Consider the following 12,399-nt stretch of genomic DNA (forward strand, 5'->3'; position numbering starts at 1 on the left):
GGAGCAATACCAGGACTTTGCAGATGTGTTTGGAGAAAAGGAGGCAGACCGGTTGCCGCCTCATTGCAAAACTGACTGTGCCATAGAATTTGTTCCTAATGTGAAATTGCCCAGCCCCAAAATTTATTCTATGACTCAGAAGGAGCTGGCAACACTATGAGAGTTCATTGACAAAAACCTAGCTAGAGGTTTCATTGAATCAGCCAGCTCTCCGGTGGGCGCACCGGTACTGTTTCTACCAAAGAAAGATGGCACTTTGAGACTGTGTACAGATTTCCGTGGGCTCAATGCAGTATCAATATTAAATAAATATCCTTTGCCCGTAATAAAAGACATGTTATCACATCTGTCAAAGGGAAAAATATTCTCTATGTTGGACTTGAGGGAGGCGTATTTCCGTATTCGCATACGGGAGGGGGATGAATGGAAAACTGCTTTTAATTGTCCTTTGGGTGCTTTTCAATACAAAGTGTTACCATTTGGATTGGTGGGAGTGCCAGGAGTTTTTATCCAACTGATCAATGAGGTCTTGCATGACCACCTGTTTAAAGGGGTGTTGGTGTATTTGGATGATATTTTAATATATACAGAAACTATGGAAGAACATGTTAACCTAGTCAGACAGGTACTGAGCAAACTGAGAAATGCTGAATTGTATGCTAAACTGTCTAAATGTGCATTTCATAAATCACAAATTGATTATTTGGGCTATAGAATTTCCGATAGAGGAATTGAAATGGATCCCGCTAAAATTGAAGCCATCTTGGCATGGGAGCTGCCACGCATGCATAGGCAGCTACAAAGTCTCCTTGGATTCGCGAATTTTTACAGGCTGTTCATCCAGAGGTTCGCAGAAATAGCCTTCCCCCTCACTGAGCTACTAAAAGCCAAGGGTTTGGGGGATACACGGAGGGCAAAAAATCCGGGAGCGCTACTAAAATGGACACCCACATGCCAAGTGGCTTTTGAAACCCTTAAACAACTGTTTACGTCCGAACCTATTCTACAGCATCCTGATCCTGACAAACCATTTGTGGTGCAGGTGGATGCTTCAGATTTCTCTATTGGAGCTCTGTTATTACAAACGGACAAGTTCGGACAGTTAAAGCCCTGTGCCTACCTCTCCTGTAAATTTTCAGAGGCAGAAAGGAGGTGGCACGTTTGGGAAAAGAAGGCTTTTGCAGTTAAAACTGTGTTGGAAAATTGGCGTCACTTATTGGAGGGGGCTGCCCACCCTTTCGAGGTTTGGACTGACCATAAAAACCTTGAAGCACTGACTGCGTCTCATAAACTCAACCCAAAGCAAATTAGATGGGCTCAATTCTATAGTTGTTTTGACTTTAAACTACACATGTACAAAATTCATGGATGCCCCTCCCGTTTGGTGACTGACAGGGGCACACAATTCACGTCCTGATTTTGGCGGGAATTTATGAAATTACTGGGCACTAAACAGGCATTGTCTATGGCGTCGCATCCAGAGACTGACGGAAATACGGAATCAGTTAATTCTACACTTGAACAGTATTTGCGTGCTTTTGTTAATTATCAAAAAGATAATTGGGTTGATCTTCTACCTTTTGCTGAGGTGGCGTACAACAATGCCGTTCATCAAAGCACTGGCCAAGTGCCTTTCCATACAGTTTTTGGTCGTGACTTTGTTCCTATTCTGGAGCTACCTCACCCAACATCCCCTCCCTCTTCACCTGCTGATTGGGCTGCACACCTCGGAGACTCCTGGCCTAAAATACAACTAGCACTTACGGATGCCCAAGCCGCTTATAAACGTCATGCTGATACTAAACGTTCACCCCCACCACCTTTTCAAGTCGGTGATAAGGTCTAACTTTCCACCAAATTCATTAAATCCACACAACCTTCCAAAAAGTTGGCACCTAAGTTTATTGGTCCTTTTCCTATCGTTGCTCAAATTAATCCTGTTACTTTTAAATTAGATTTGCCTCAGAATCTTAAATGTTTGCACCCTGTGTTTCATTGCAGCCTGCTCAAGCCTTTCAACGAATCAACCCGCTGGCATCCACAACCTTCCCCTCCTGCACCTATCATGATTGATGGTCAACAACACTTTGAAGTCAAAGAAATCCTTGATTCCCGACGATGTCGTTCTGTTTTACAATACCTTGTTCGCTGGAAGCATTTCCCTCATCCTGAGTGGATTGCTGCCCACGACGTTAACTCCCCTATTTTAGTTACCCATTTCCATACTACTTATTCTGATAAGCCTGCTCCTTAATTTTGCTTACTTTCTTTAAGGGGGGCGGTAAGTCATGTTCAGCGTTGCAATGCTTTGTATACATTGTAACATTTCTCATGTCATGTTTCTGATCTGTGTCTATCATACGCGGGGTGGGGAATTTCAGCCCTGCTGGGCTGTTATCTCTGTGCTGCTGCTCTGAAAGAATGTATGTTTGGGTTATGACATGTATCCAAGGTTGCTTTCCCAGGCCGATCTGTGATGCTTGCCAGCACCTGGGGGTGGTGGTTACGCTGCTGGGGTGAGGGGCAGGATCGGGTTAGAGGCGAGGGTTTTTAGTTTGTATTTGGCGCGCTTTTGCCTATTCTCAGCTTCCTTCGTATATGCATACTATTCTTTCAATAAACCAGTTTTATTCAGAAACTGCTGGTAAGACTGAGTCTGTTGGGATAGGCAATTGTTACAGTCTGTATAGATGTCCACCACCTTTGGCTGCAAAGGATGTAGTCAATCTGATTTGGGTGTTGTCCATCTGGTGAAGTCCATGTATAATTCTGTCTCTCAGGTAGTTGGAAGAGAGTGTTTGTTATGCACATTGTGTTCTCTTGGCAAAATTCTATCAGCCTATGTCCTGCTTCGTTTTGTTCTCCCAGGCCATGCTTACCTATAATTCCAGGTGTCATTTCACTGCCCACCTTAGCATTCCAGTCTCCAGTGATGAAAATAACATCTCTTTTAGGTGTGTTGTCCAGTAGGTGCTGCAGATCCTCATAGAATTGCTCTACTTCAGCTTCTTCAGCATCTGTGGTTGGGGCGTATATTTGGATCACTGTAATGTTAGATGGCTTGCCCTGAATTCAAATTGAGATCATTCTATCATTTTTTGGATTGTATCCAAGCACTGCTTTAGCCACTTTACTATTAATTATGAAGGCTACTCCATTTCTTCTGTGGTCCTCTTGTCCATAGTAGTAGATCTGGTGGTCATTTGATGTGAAGTGGCCCATTCCTGTCCATTTCAGTTCACTGATGCCCAGAATGTCTATCTTGAATCTTGACATCTCACCAATAACCACATCCAATTTGCCCTGGCTCATAGATCTTACATTCCAGGTTCCAATGATGTGTTGATCCATAGAACATCGGATTCACTGTTCACCACCAGCACCGTTGGCCGATAGCCATCCTTTCACTTTGAGCTAGCAGTGTCATCACATCTGGGGCTCGTTGAACTCATCCTCTGTTCCTCCCCAGTAGCCTTTTGACCATGGGGGTCTCATCTTCCAATGGTATAGTGACATATCTGTGGTTGTACTGATCAATTTAATTTTCACGGCCAGAATACTGTGGTGGGAAGCCATTTCCTTCCCAAAGGATCACATTTAGTCTGACCTCTCTGTCATGACCTTCCCATCTTGGGTAGCCCTTCACAGTTGAGCTCATGGCATGATTAAGGTGCTCATTCTCCAGCACCACAACACGGTAACAATCCTTTGCTGAAGGAGCCTTCTTGTAGATTCAATTTGGTTGTCTTTCCTACCACAGAATAATGGGAAATTCTGCTGCCATGATTATTCACATCCCAGTTGCAGAGCTGAACATGAGATTGGGAATGATTATATCCCACAGATCCTTGTAAACCGTTAAATATTTCTTGATTCAATACTATGAAAAACTTTTGCTTTCTGATATACTTCTTAGAATACTTTTAGCCCTACTTATTCTTCAAGTACAATAGGAAAATTTGGATTTTGTGGTTGCATAAAATTATATTTTAGGAACCCCGTGATAAATGTTAAGGCCAACAATGACTTCCAGGCATATGTATAAATGAAGACAGGAAGATCCCATGAAAATATGAAAGAGTCTTGTGAATTGGGGTGGAGATGCAATGTAGAAACACAGAGCTCACTACGTGAAAAAAATATTATGGCAGCCAATCGTTATTCTTTCCTATCAAAGCAGGGATTAGTAGGAGAGGAAGTGGAACAAAGTCCCTATTTCCCCCCTTGGATTGCAGGCTATATGATTTCTGAAGGGGTTAAAATATTCTTATTGCATTCCTGTGGGCAAGCTGCCTCATGCAGAGGCAATAGATGCATGTATCCAAATTTTTTTTTAAAAAAAAATCTTAAATATAAATACTAATATAAATATAAATATAAAATCCAAGATGGAGATGTGAAGATTTCTGAAGTTAGTTTCATTTCATTCATGGGAGTCTCTTCAGGGTGCTAACCAAAGCTGAGATTGATTATCCCTCCTCATACCCCAAGCGAGATGGCAGAGCCAGGTCTTCACCTCTTTTCAGGGTGAAGAGTATATATGAGTAGGTATGCTGGGAGAAAGGGGGAAGGGCACTTTAGGGGAAGGCACCCTCACACTTTTTCATCAATTTCTTGTTTTAGCCCCCAGTGTTCAGCCATGAGTTCTGGTTTCCAAAGCTACAATGGCTCTAGACTCTGGCTGCTGCTGCCTTATGCTACTCTAGGTCAGCTTTAAACGTCCCCTTCATCCATGATCTGATCATGGTTGAGAGAGCCAACATGGCCTGCATCACCGAAACTTGGTTGGGCACTGAGGAAGGGTTCCCCACTTGGACATGTGCCCTCCCAGGTTTCATGTGTGGCACCATCCTACAAAACTCAATAATTATTGGGCACTGTGAAGAATTTAGTAATGATTGGGAAATAAGGCCACCATATTTTTAGCTGTCTCTTATTACTCATATTCTTTCTAACTCATCCTGGAGACTTTGGCAATGTTTAACATCACATACTCTGAAGAGGAATTTGAGATGGCAAATTCTACATTTCATCTCAGTTCTTATATGCCCAGTCAAAATTATGTGATGATGAGTCCATAAAACAGTGGGCTTGTATGGAAAACAATCCACACAAATATCAATATTTATTTTTCCTGTATATATCTCATATACATCTTGCATTATATAGATTTTGCAATACAGCTGCCTTAAAAACAAACAAAAATGTAACATTTGCATAATTTAATAAACATTAATCCACAATTCTGTCCATATGTATACATTTTAACAAATTTCTTCACATGCCAGGATAATAGGAAAAAAAAATCATGGTTTCATTCAATCACATTTTAATTCTGTTTATCAAATTTTTATTTTAGTTTAGAAATGTTACAGCTCATGTCTTGACGATTACCTCTGAAGTTGAAAAGTCACACATACAAGAGATGCAAACTTTTGTCCTAAATATCTTTAAGGAGAGGTGTGCAGGAACCTAGACAAAATAAGCTTGCAATGTTAAAGCAATAAGTGGATGAAAGTGCACTTCACCTAATTTTACTCCCTAAGACAGATTTTCTTTTACTTTTTCAGTAAAATACATAAAAAGTGACCAATCAAACTCTGCATAGACATCATACTTTAAAAATGTAGAGAAAATAGTTGTAATTTGTTATATCATTAATAGATTATTTCATATATTTAGGTGACTTACATTAACTTGGTAGTTAATTCTTGAGGAGTTATTTGCATCTGTGTTTTGTCATTTTTTATTTTTAATATTTTCTGTTTGGGTATGATATCTTTATAAGTAATTAAACTGTTAGAATGTATGCATATTATTGCCTTTTTAAATTCACTTTTTGTACATTGATATTTCTGTATTTCTTTTTAAAAAATTGAATGGAATTAGAAAGAGGAACACACCTGGAGACAGACGCAATGTCTTTAACCAATGTGATCTTCTTGTCATGCTTTCACTGAAATGCATGCGGAGAACTCAGTAGATCTGCACATTGGTTTCCTCTCATGTCTTATCTACTAGAAATAAGTTTTGATGCTAAGGGGAAATGAATAAAAAATAGTGATGATTCATGGTGATGATTCATGGTGATTTTGATTTTTTTTTTTTTTTCCAGAAAATTTGATCCCTTCTTTTTAAGCATGGATTTCAAACACATTTCAAAAAGATATTTATAATGAATGCATACTTGTACTGTGTCCCAGTCACAAAAGATCACCACATGTAGGTATAGCGATATATGCAAAGATTGCAGGTTTGTGATGGTTAATTTGGATTAAATTCAGTGTAATTCATTTAATATATAATTTTACAGCAGAATACCAACATGTCATAAGTAACTATTTGCCTACCCTTTTCCCTTGAATTAATTTCTATTCCTTTAAAATATCCCTATTCCTAGATGATTAAGAGGTTTGAGTGGAAGATATACAAACTATACAGGACATTATTTATACCTTTAGCATATCTGTAGTTGGTCTTTCTAAAACCCCTGAAGCTAATGCTGGGAGAAAATGAAAGTGTAGTGGAACAACTTCAGTTGGAAGAGAAAATCCCTGCACAGGGCTGTTGCTGTTGTGGAAATAGGAGGCAAGAGTATTAACTTTGCCACATTGAGTTTAAAAAGTTGGGAATAATAATAATAATAATAATAATGATGATGATGATGATAATAATAATAATAATAATAATAATAATAAAAATAAAAAACCTCGTCACGACACATGGAGAAGAATTTTTAGCTTTTTTGTCTACTGTTCTACCAGTTTTATTGCGACTCTTTTATTTTCCAACATTTTATATTGAATTGTTAGGGTGCTGCAATTCAATTTTAAGGAGTGGCATGCAAAATTGTAAAGTAAGTAAATAAATTCAGGAGTAGAAACATAGTTGTGTCATTATCCATTCTTAATTGTGCTACCCTTAATGGAAAAAGGAACAGTTAATCTATTTCCTATTAAGGACAGTTTGGGGTGTTTTGAACAATAACTGATCAACCTTCACTGACCATTACATGAAATCTTGATCATCCAACATTCAGAGTAACCACACTGCATCTTGATTTGTCAATTATCTTACTTATTTTAATTTCAGTGTTGTATGTCTCAGGCCATAAGGCGTTATTTTATAACTTGGACTTGGAGATATTTGAGAATCCATTTTAGAATTTAAGGTATTTTTTTGGTACTGATGTGTGAAATCTGACCAGGTTCAAATGTTTTGGTTTAATTGTTGAGTTGATGAGAGTCAAATTGATTCAGATGAAAGCATCCAAATTCAATCAAGTCCCTTCAGTTTGAAGTGATGGAGATACTAGAGCCACTTTGGAAAAGTCAAAGCTTATTAATCCTTTAAATTGAATAAATGACTCAAGTCAATCTAGATAGTGACTTTGGCTTAGAAAGGGAATGAAAATGCTTTTGAAGAAGATGTTCATATTTAATATGTACAAAGCATTAGGTTTTAAGGACATATTAAAAATGAACATAAAAAAAAAATAACCTGAACATAGATTAATTAAGATAAGGTAACCCTCAAAAATTTAGCTGATCCTCAGACTTTAACTTTAGTGGATTTCACTCAGTCAAGACAGGGAAAGGTTCAGCTGAGCAAGTAAAGAATGTTTGTACAGAAATGGGGTGGGGGCCTGTGGAGGGGAAATGATAGCGAAATGTCTTGTTTGTTGCTTCATCAATATAAGACGTATTGAGAACAGAGTCTATCTGGTGCCACAAAAAAAAAAAACATCTTCAAATTCCTTTGATCCAAGAGGCATTATTGAAATGTTTATATATTAATGAAACGGATGAATCTGTAGCTACAATTCATAGAAAATAAAGTAGGGATAATGAACAGTAAATAAATTAGCTTACTTTAATAGGTAATGGAATTCCAATTACACTACAGCTAGAAATTAATTTGATAGACATTGATACTCAAGTTGATAAAATTTTATGTTACAGTTCTCAATATTTATAGAATAATTGGAACACTTTATGAATAATAGTGATGATTCATGGTGATTTTGGGGGAAAAAAATTCAGAAAATTTGATCCCTATCTTTTTAAGCATGGATTTCAAACACTTGAGGATTAGTAGAAGTATTTATAATCAATGAATAATTGAACTGTCTCCCAGTCACAAAATATCATCACACGTACGTATAGCAATAGATGCAAAGATTGCCATTTTGTGATGGTTAATCTGGATTAAATTCAGTGTATTTACTTTAAAATGCGTTTTACAGAGGAATACCAATTTATCAGTGTCAATATGGAACTCTTTGAATGCCCTTTTCCCTTCAAGTAATTTCTATTCCTTTAGGTAATTAAGAGGTTTGGATGGAAGATATACAAATTATGAAGGACATTATTTATACCTTTAGCATATCTGTAGTTGGTCTTTCTAAAACCCCAAAAGCTGATGCTGGATAGAAAATGAAAGTGTAGTGGAACAACTTCAATTGGAAGAGAAAATCACCGCACAGGGCTGTTGTTGTGGTGGAAATAGGAGGCAAGAGTATTAAGTAAGTTTGCCAAATTGAGTTAAAAAAGATGGGGATTATTATGATAATGATAATAAATTAGACCTTGTCACCACACATGGAGGAGAATTTTCAGCTGATTTGTCTATTTTTCTGCTTCTACCAGTTTTATTGTGACTGTTTTATTTTCCAACATGTTATATTGAATTGTTAGAGTACTGCAATTCACTTTTAAGGAGTGGCATGCAAAATTGTAAAGTAAGTAAATAAATGCAGGGTGCCTCATTGGGGAGGGAGATCAGACCGTTAGGAAAAACTTCCATTTCAGCAGCTGCCCTGCTAGATTTGTGGAAAGCAACAGGGAAATGCAGCACTTAATATGCTTGCTGATGAAATGCAGAACAATATCTAACTAGATAAAGGGTCTTTGCTACACATTGAAAGATAGATTTAAAGAAGAAGAACAAATCAGTTTTAGAAACTTATTTCAAAACTAAAAGCTTGGATACAGCAACCTTTATTTCCTTATTCCTCATGCTGTAGATCACTGGGCTCATCATGGGTGGAACCACTGAGTATATGACAGCAAACACTATATTGGTTTGTGAGGAGACATGAGGTATTGGTCTCAAGTACACAAGCATTCCAGTGAACAGGAACATTGAGAAAACAATGAGATGAGGAATGCATGTGGAAAAAAGCCTTTTGTCTTCCTTTGGATGAGGGCATTCGAAGCACTGTTATGAAGATCTGCACATAAGTCACAACTACAAACAGAAAGCAGCCAAATGCTATGGTAACACTTAAAATAAGAAATACATGTTCAACTAGATATAAATTAGAGCATGAAATTTTTAGCAGCTGTGGAAGCTCACAGAAAAACTGGTCAACTACATTGGAACAGAGTCATGGCAAAGGTTGTGCCAGTGTGCAAGATGGCATGAAGAAGTCCACTGAGCCATGCACTTCCTGCCATCTGGATGCAGGCTGCTTTGTTCATAATTACCTCATATCTGAGGGGATTACAGATGGCAATGTATCGGTCATGAGCCATGACCGTGAGAAGAGCATAATCAGAAGATGCAAAGAGGAGGAAGAGAGAATCTTGAAAGACACAACCAACGTATGAAATCAACCTGGTGTTCCTGAGGGAATTTGACATGGATTTGGGTATGGTGACAGAAACAGATCCAAGATCAGTAATGGCTAAGTTCATGAGGAAAAAGTACATGGGGGTATGAAGTCGGTGATCAAGAATGACTGCAGAAATAATGATGAAGTTTCCTGAAATGGCAGCTAAGTAGAAAAACAGAAATACAACAAATTGTGAAATCTGCATTGCACGGACATCCGAGAACTCCAACAGCAGAAATTCTGTCATAGAAGTTTGGTTGGACATGTCTTTCATTACTCAGTTTTAAATTATAGTATAGTCTCTGAAGGGTAAAAAGAAGAAGAAAAAAAACAGGAAAAAATAGAAAATTTTTTTCATCTTAACTTATTTAGATATTTGAACTTTTTTCACATGAACTAGAAAATTATCTGAAGAGTCATAGTTCAAAGATAAAATAAATGTTCCTCATCCTCATAGATGCCCTCTATTAGAATTTACTTATCCTGGCACTTACTGATCCCTGAAGGAGCCAGTGGAGCTTGGAAGAATTGCAAGACTGTAATCCAGTGTCTATTTTCTCTCTGAATTTGGAGTTCTGTCTTTGAATTACAGTATATGTTCCACAAACCAAAGAATTGCAGCTATAATAAACATTTTATGGGAACATGATTTTCAATCCATCCTTTCTGATTTTGTATTTGGATTCATGCCATTGCATCCCATTAACAATTGTGACAGAATTGTGAACAACAACAACAAAATTAGAAGATGATGATGATGATGATGATGATGATGATGATGACGATGATGATGATGATCATTGAAACAATAACAACAAGAAACCAATCATGATGGTTAAGATAAAGATAAAATATTGTCAATTTGTGTGTTTTTAATTATGCTGATCATCATAAAAAAATATTACATCTTCCAAATATGGAGGTCATAATAGAGTCCTTACAACTCTGTGCAATAAGTCAGTGTTGATAAAACTATATAACATTTGGGAAAAGACTGAGAGGGAAGGATTGTAACTCCTCTAATATTTGAGATGAGTCTAGAGCTTATGTTTTTAACTACTAGGATACCCCATAACTATCTTTCTAACAACTGACATGAGAAGGAGTAAAGAAAAATAAATTATAAATGAAACAGCATATTAGAAAACTGATGAGACAATTTAAAAATACTTACTACTTTATTTCTGTGTATTGGTCTAAAATCTTCAGTCTAAAATGTGCACAAAGATATTAGAAATGTAATTTCATCTCCTATTTCTGAGCCAGGCACAGCAGCATGCAATATATCACTGGAAAAAGAGGGGGATTTATTAATGTCTCTTTAGAGATTAGTGCTCTCAAGAGTCAAAAACAGTTGATCAGAAGAACTGGAAATGTAGCTTCACATCAAACTTTTAAGTGATGGTAGGTAAGCTGTGCTTAGATACAAGACAACATAGATTTATGCAGGCTGGCAAAAAATATGTCACTCATTGTCTCATCTCTGATTATTTTTTGGATGATCAGAGTGGTATATCTGCATGTTTCTGTTTTCATGCAGCATGTAGAGAATAGTGAACTCTGGTTGTTTTTCTCCCTATTTAGTCCACAGTAATGATAATTTGATTTTAAAAGATTTTAAAAGAGAGGGAACAAATGTTCAACTTTGCTTAACTCTTTTTTTTAAATGAATATTGACAAAAAAAAATATTGAATGTGGTCTATCTGCATGTTTCTGTTTTCATGTAGCATTACGACCATGTCGAGAATAGTGACCTCTGGTTGTTTTTCTGCCTATTTAATCCATAGTCTCTCCCACAATATTGACCTGAATACAATATAAAGGGTTTCTTGTACCAGAATGGAATGTTTTCAGCCAAATGGACCAGTATAACACATGACCAAAAGTTAACTGGTTGGGTCTAAAGCCAGTTTTCTCCTTGGCCAGAAGAAAAATCCTGTGAAGATTATTCCAGGAAGCTAATAGATCAAATCTCTTGGATTCATTCAGATTTTAACTCCAGCTGGGCAGATCCTTTGCTTGTCATATGGGAAGACTTTGAGCCTGTCAATCTATAAGACATGGATCTCAAAGCATTTAGTTCTACCACCAGTATATTAGATCCTTGCTCCTGAAGGCTTCCTAGGAAGTGATAAATACTGTAGCTTGAGACAAGCAGTGACTAATTCATCCTTGGGTGAGGGGACTGTCCGAGTTGCCTAGAACAAAATGGTGGTATACCCCTTTTTCTGAACCATTGCTAGGCCCAGCAACATTGAATAATTTTTACCTGGCTCCAACCTCCCCTTTTTGTAGAAGGTTTTGAGAAGGGAGTAGTGAGGGTTAGGATTAGGGTTAAAGTTTTGCCCTCTTTGGGTAAGCACATTATCTGGACCCTTTTCAATCAGGCTTTAGGTCCATGTACAGAACTGGGATGACACTGATCACATTTGTGAATGACCGCTCCAGGAACCAGGATAGGGGATGTATAACATAGGGTGCAGCAGGGTCTCCCAGGGGCATTTGATCCAATAATGATAGTATACTTCTTGAGTGAGGGGCACTTTATTGTGATGGTTGTCCTAGTTCTTGTGGGGCCTGTTACAATCTTGGTTGGTAAGATAGAGAGGTCTGTGTTGGTAGAATAGAGAAGTCTCAGATCCCTACTATATGAACCTTGGCACACTTCCACTCCTATTTAGCATTTCTATGAGGCAGCTGGGTGAAGTAATCTGTTGAAACTGATTCAAGTATGATTAGTATATAGATTATATAAATTATAGCCAGCCCTATATCTCAACCT

General features: G+C 37.6%; 1 pseudogene; it reads right to left on the minus strand.

The window, feature by feature from the left end:
• Window positions 1-8,964: 8,964 nt before the first annotated feature.
• LOC134497320 (olfactory receptor 14A16-like) lies at window positions 8,965-9,881 on the minus strand (annotated as a pseudogene).
• Between the last annotated feature and the right edge of the window lie 2,518 nt (window positions 9,882-12,399).

This window comes from Candoia aspera, chromosome 4, assembly GCF_035149785.1.
Source record: "Candoia aspera isolate rCanAsp1 chromosome 4, rCanAsp1.hap2, whole genome shotgun sequence".
NCBI classification, from domain to species: Eukaryota; Metazoa; Chordata; class Lepidosauria; order Squamata; family Boidae; genus Candoia; species Candoia aspera.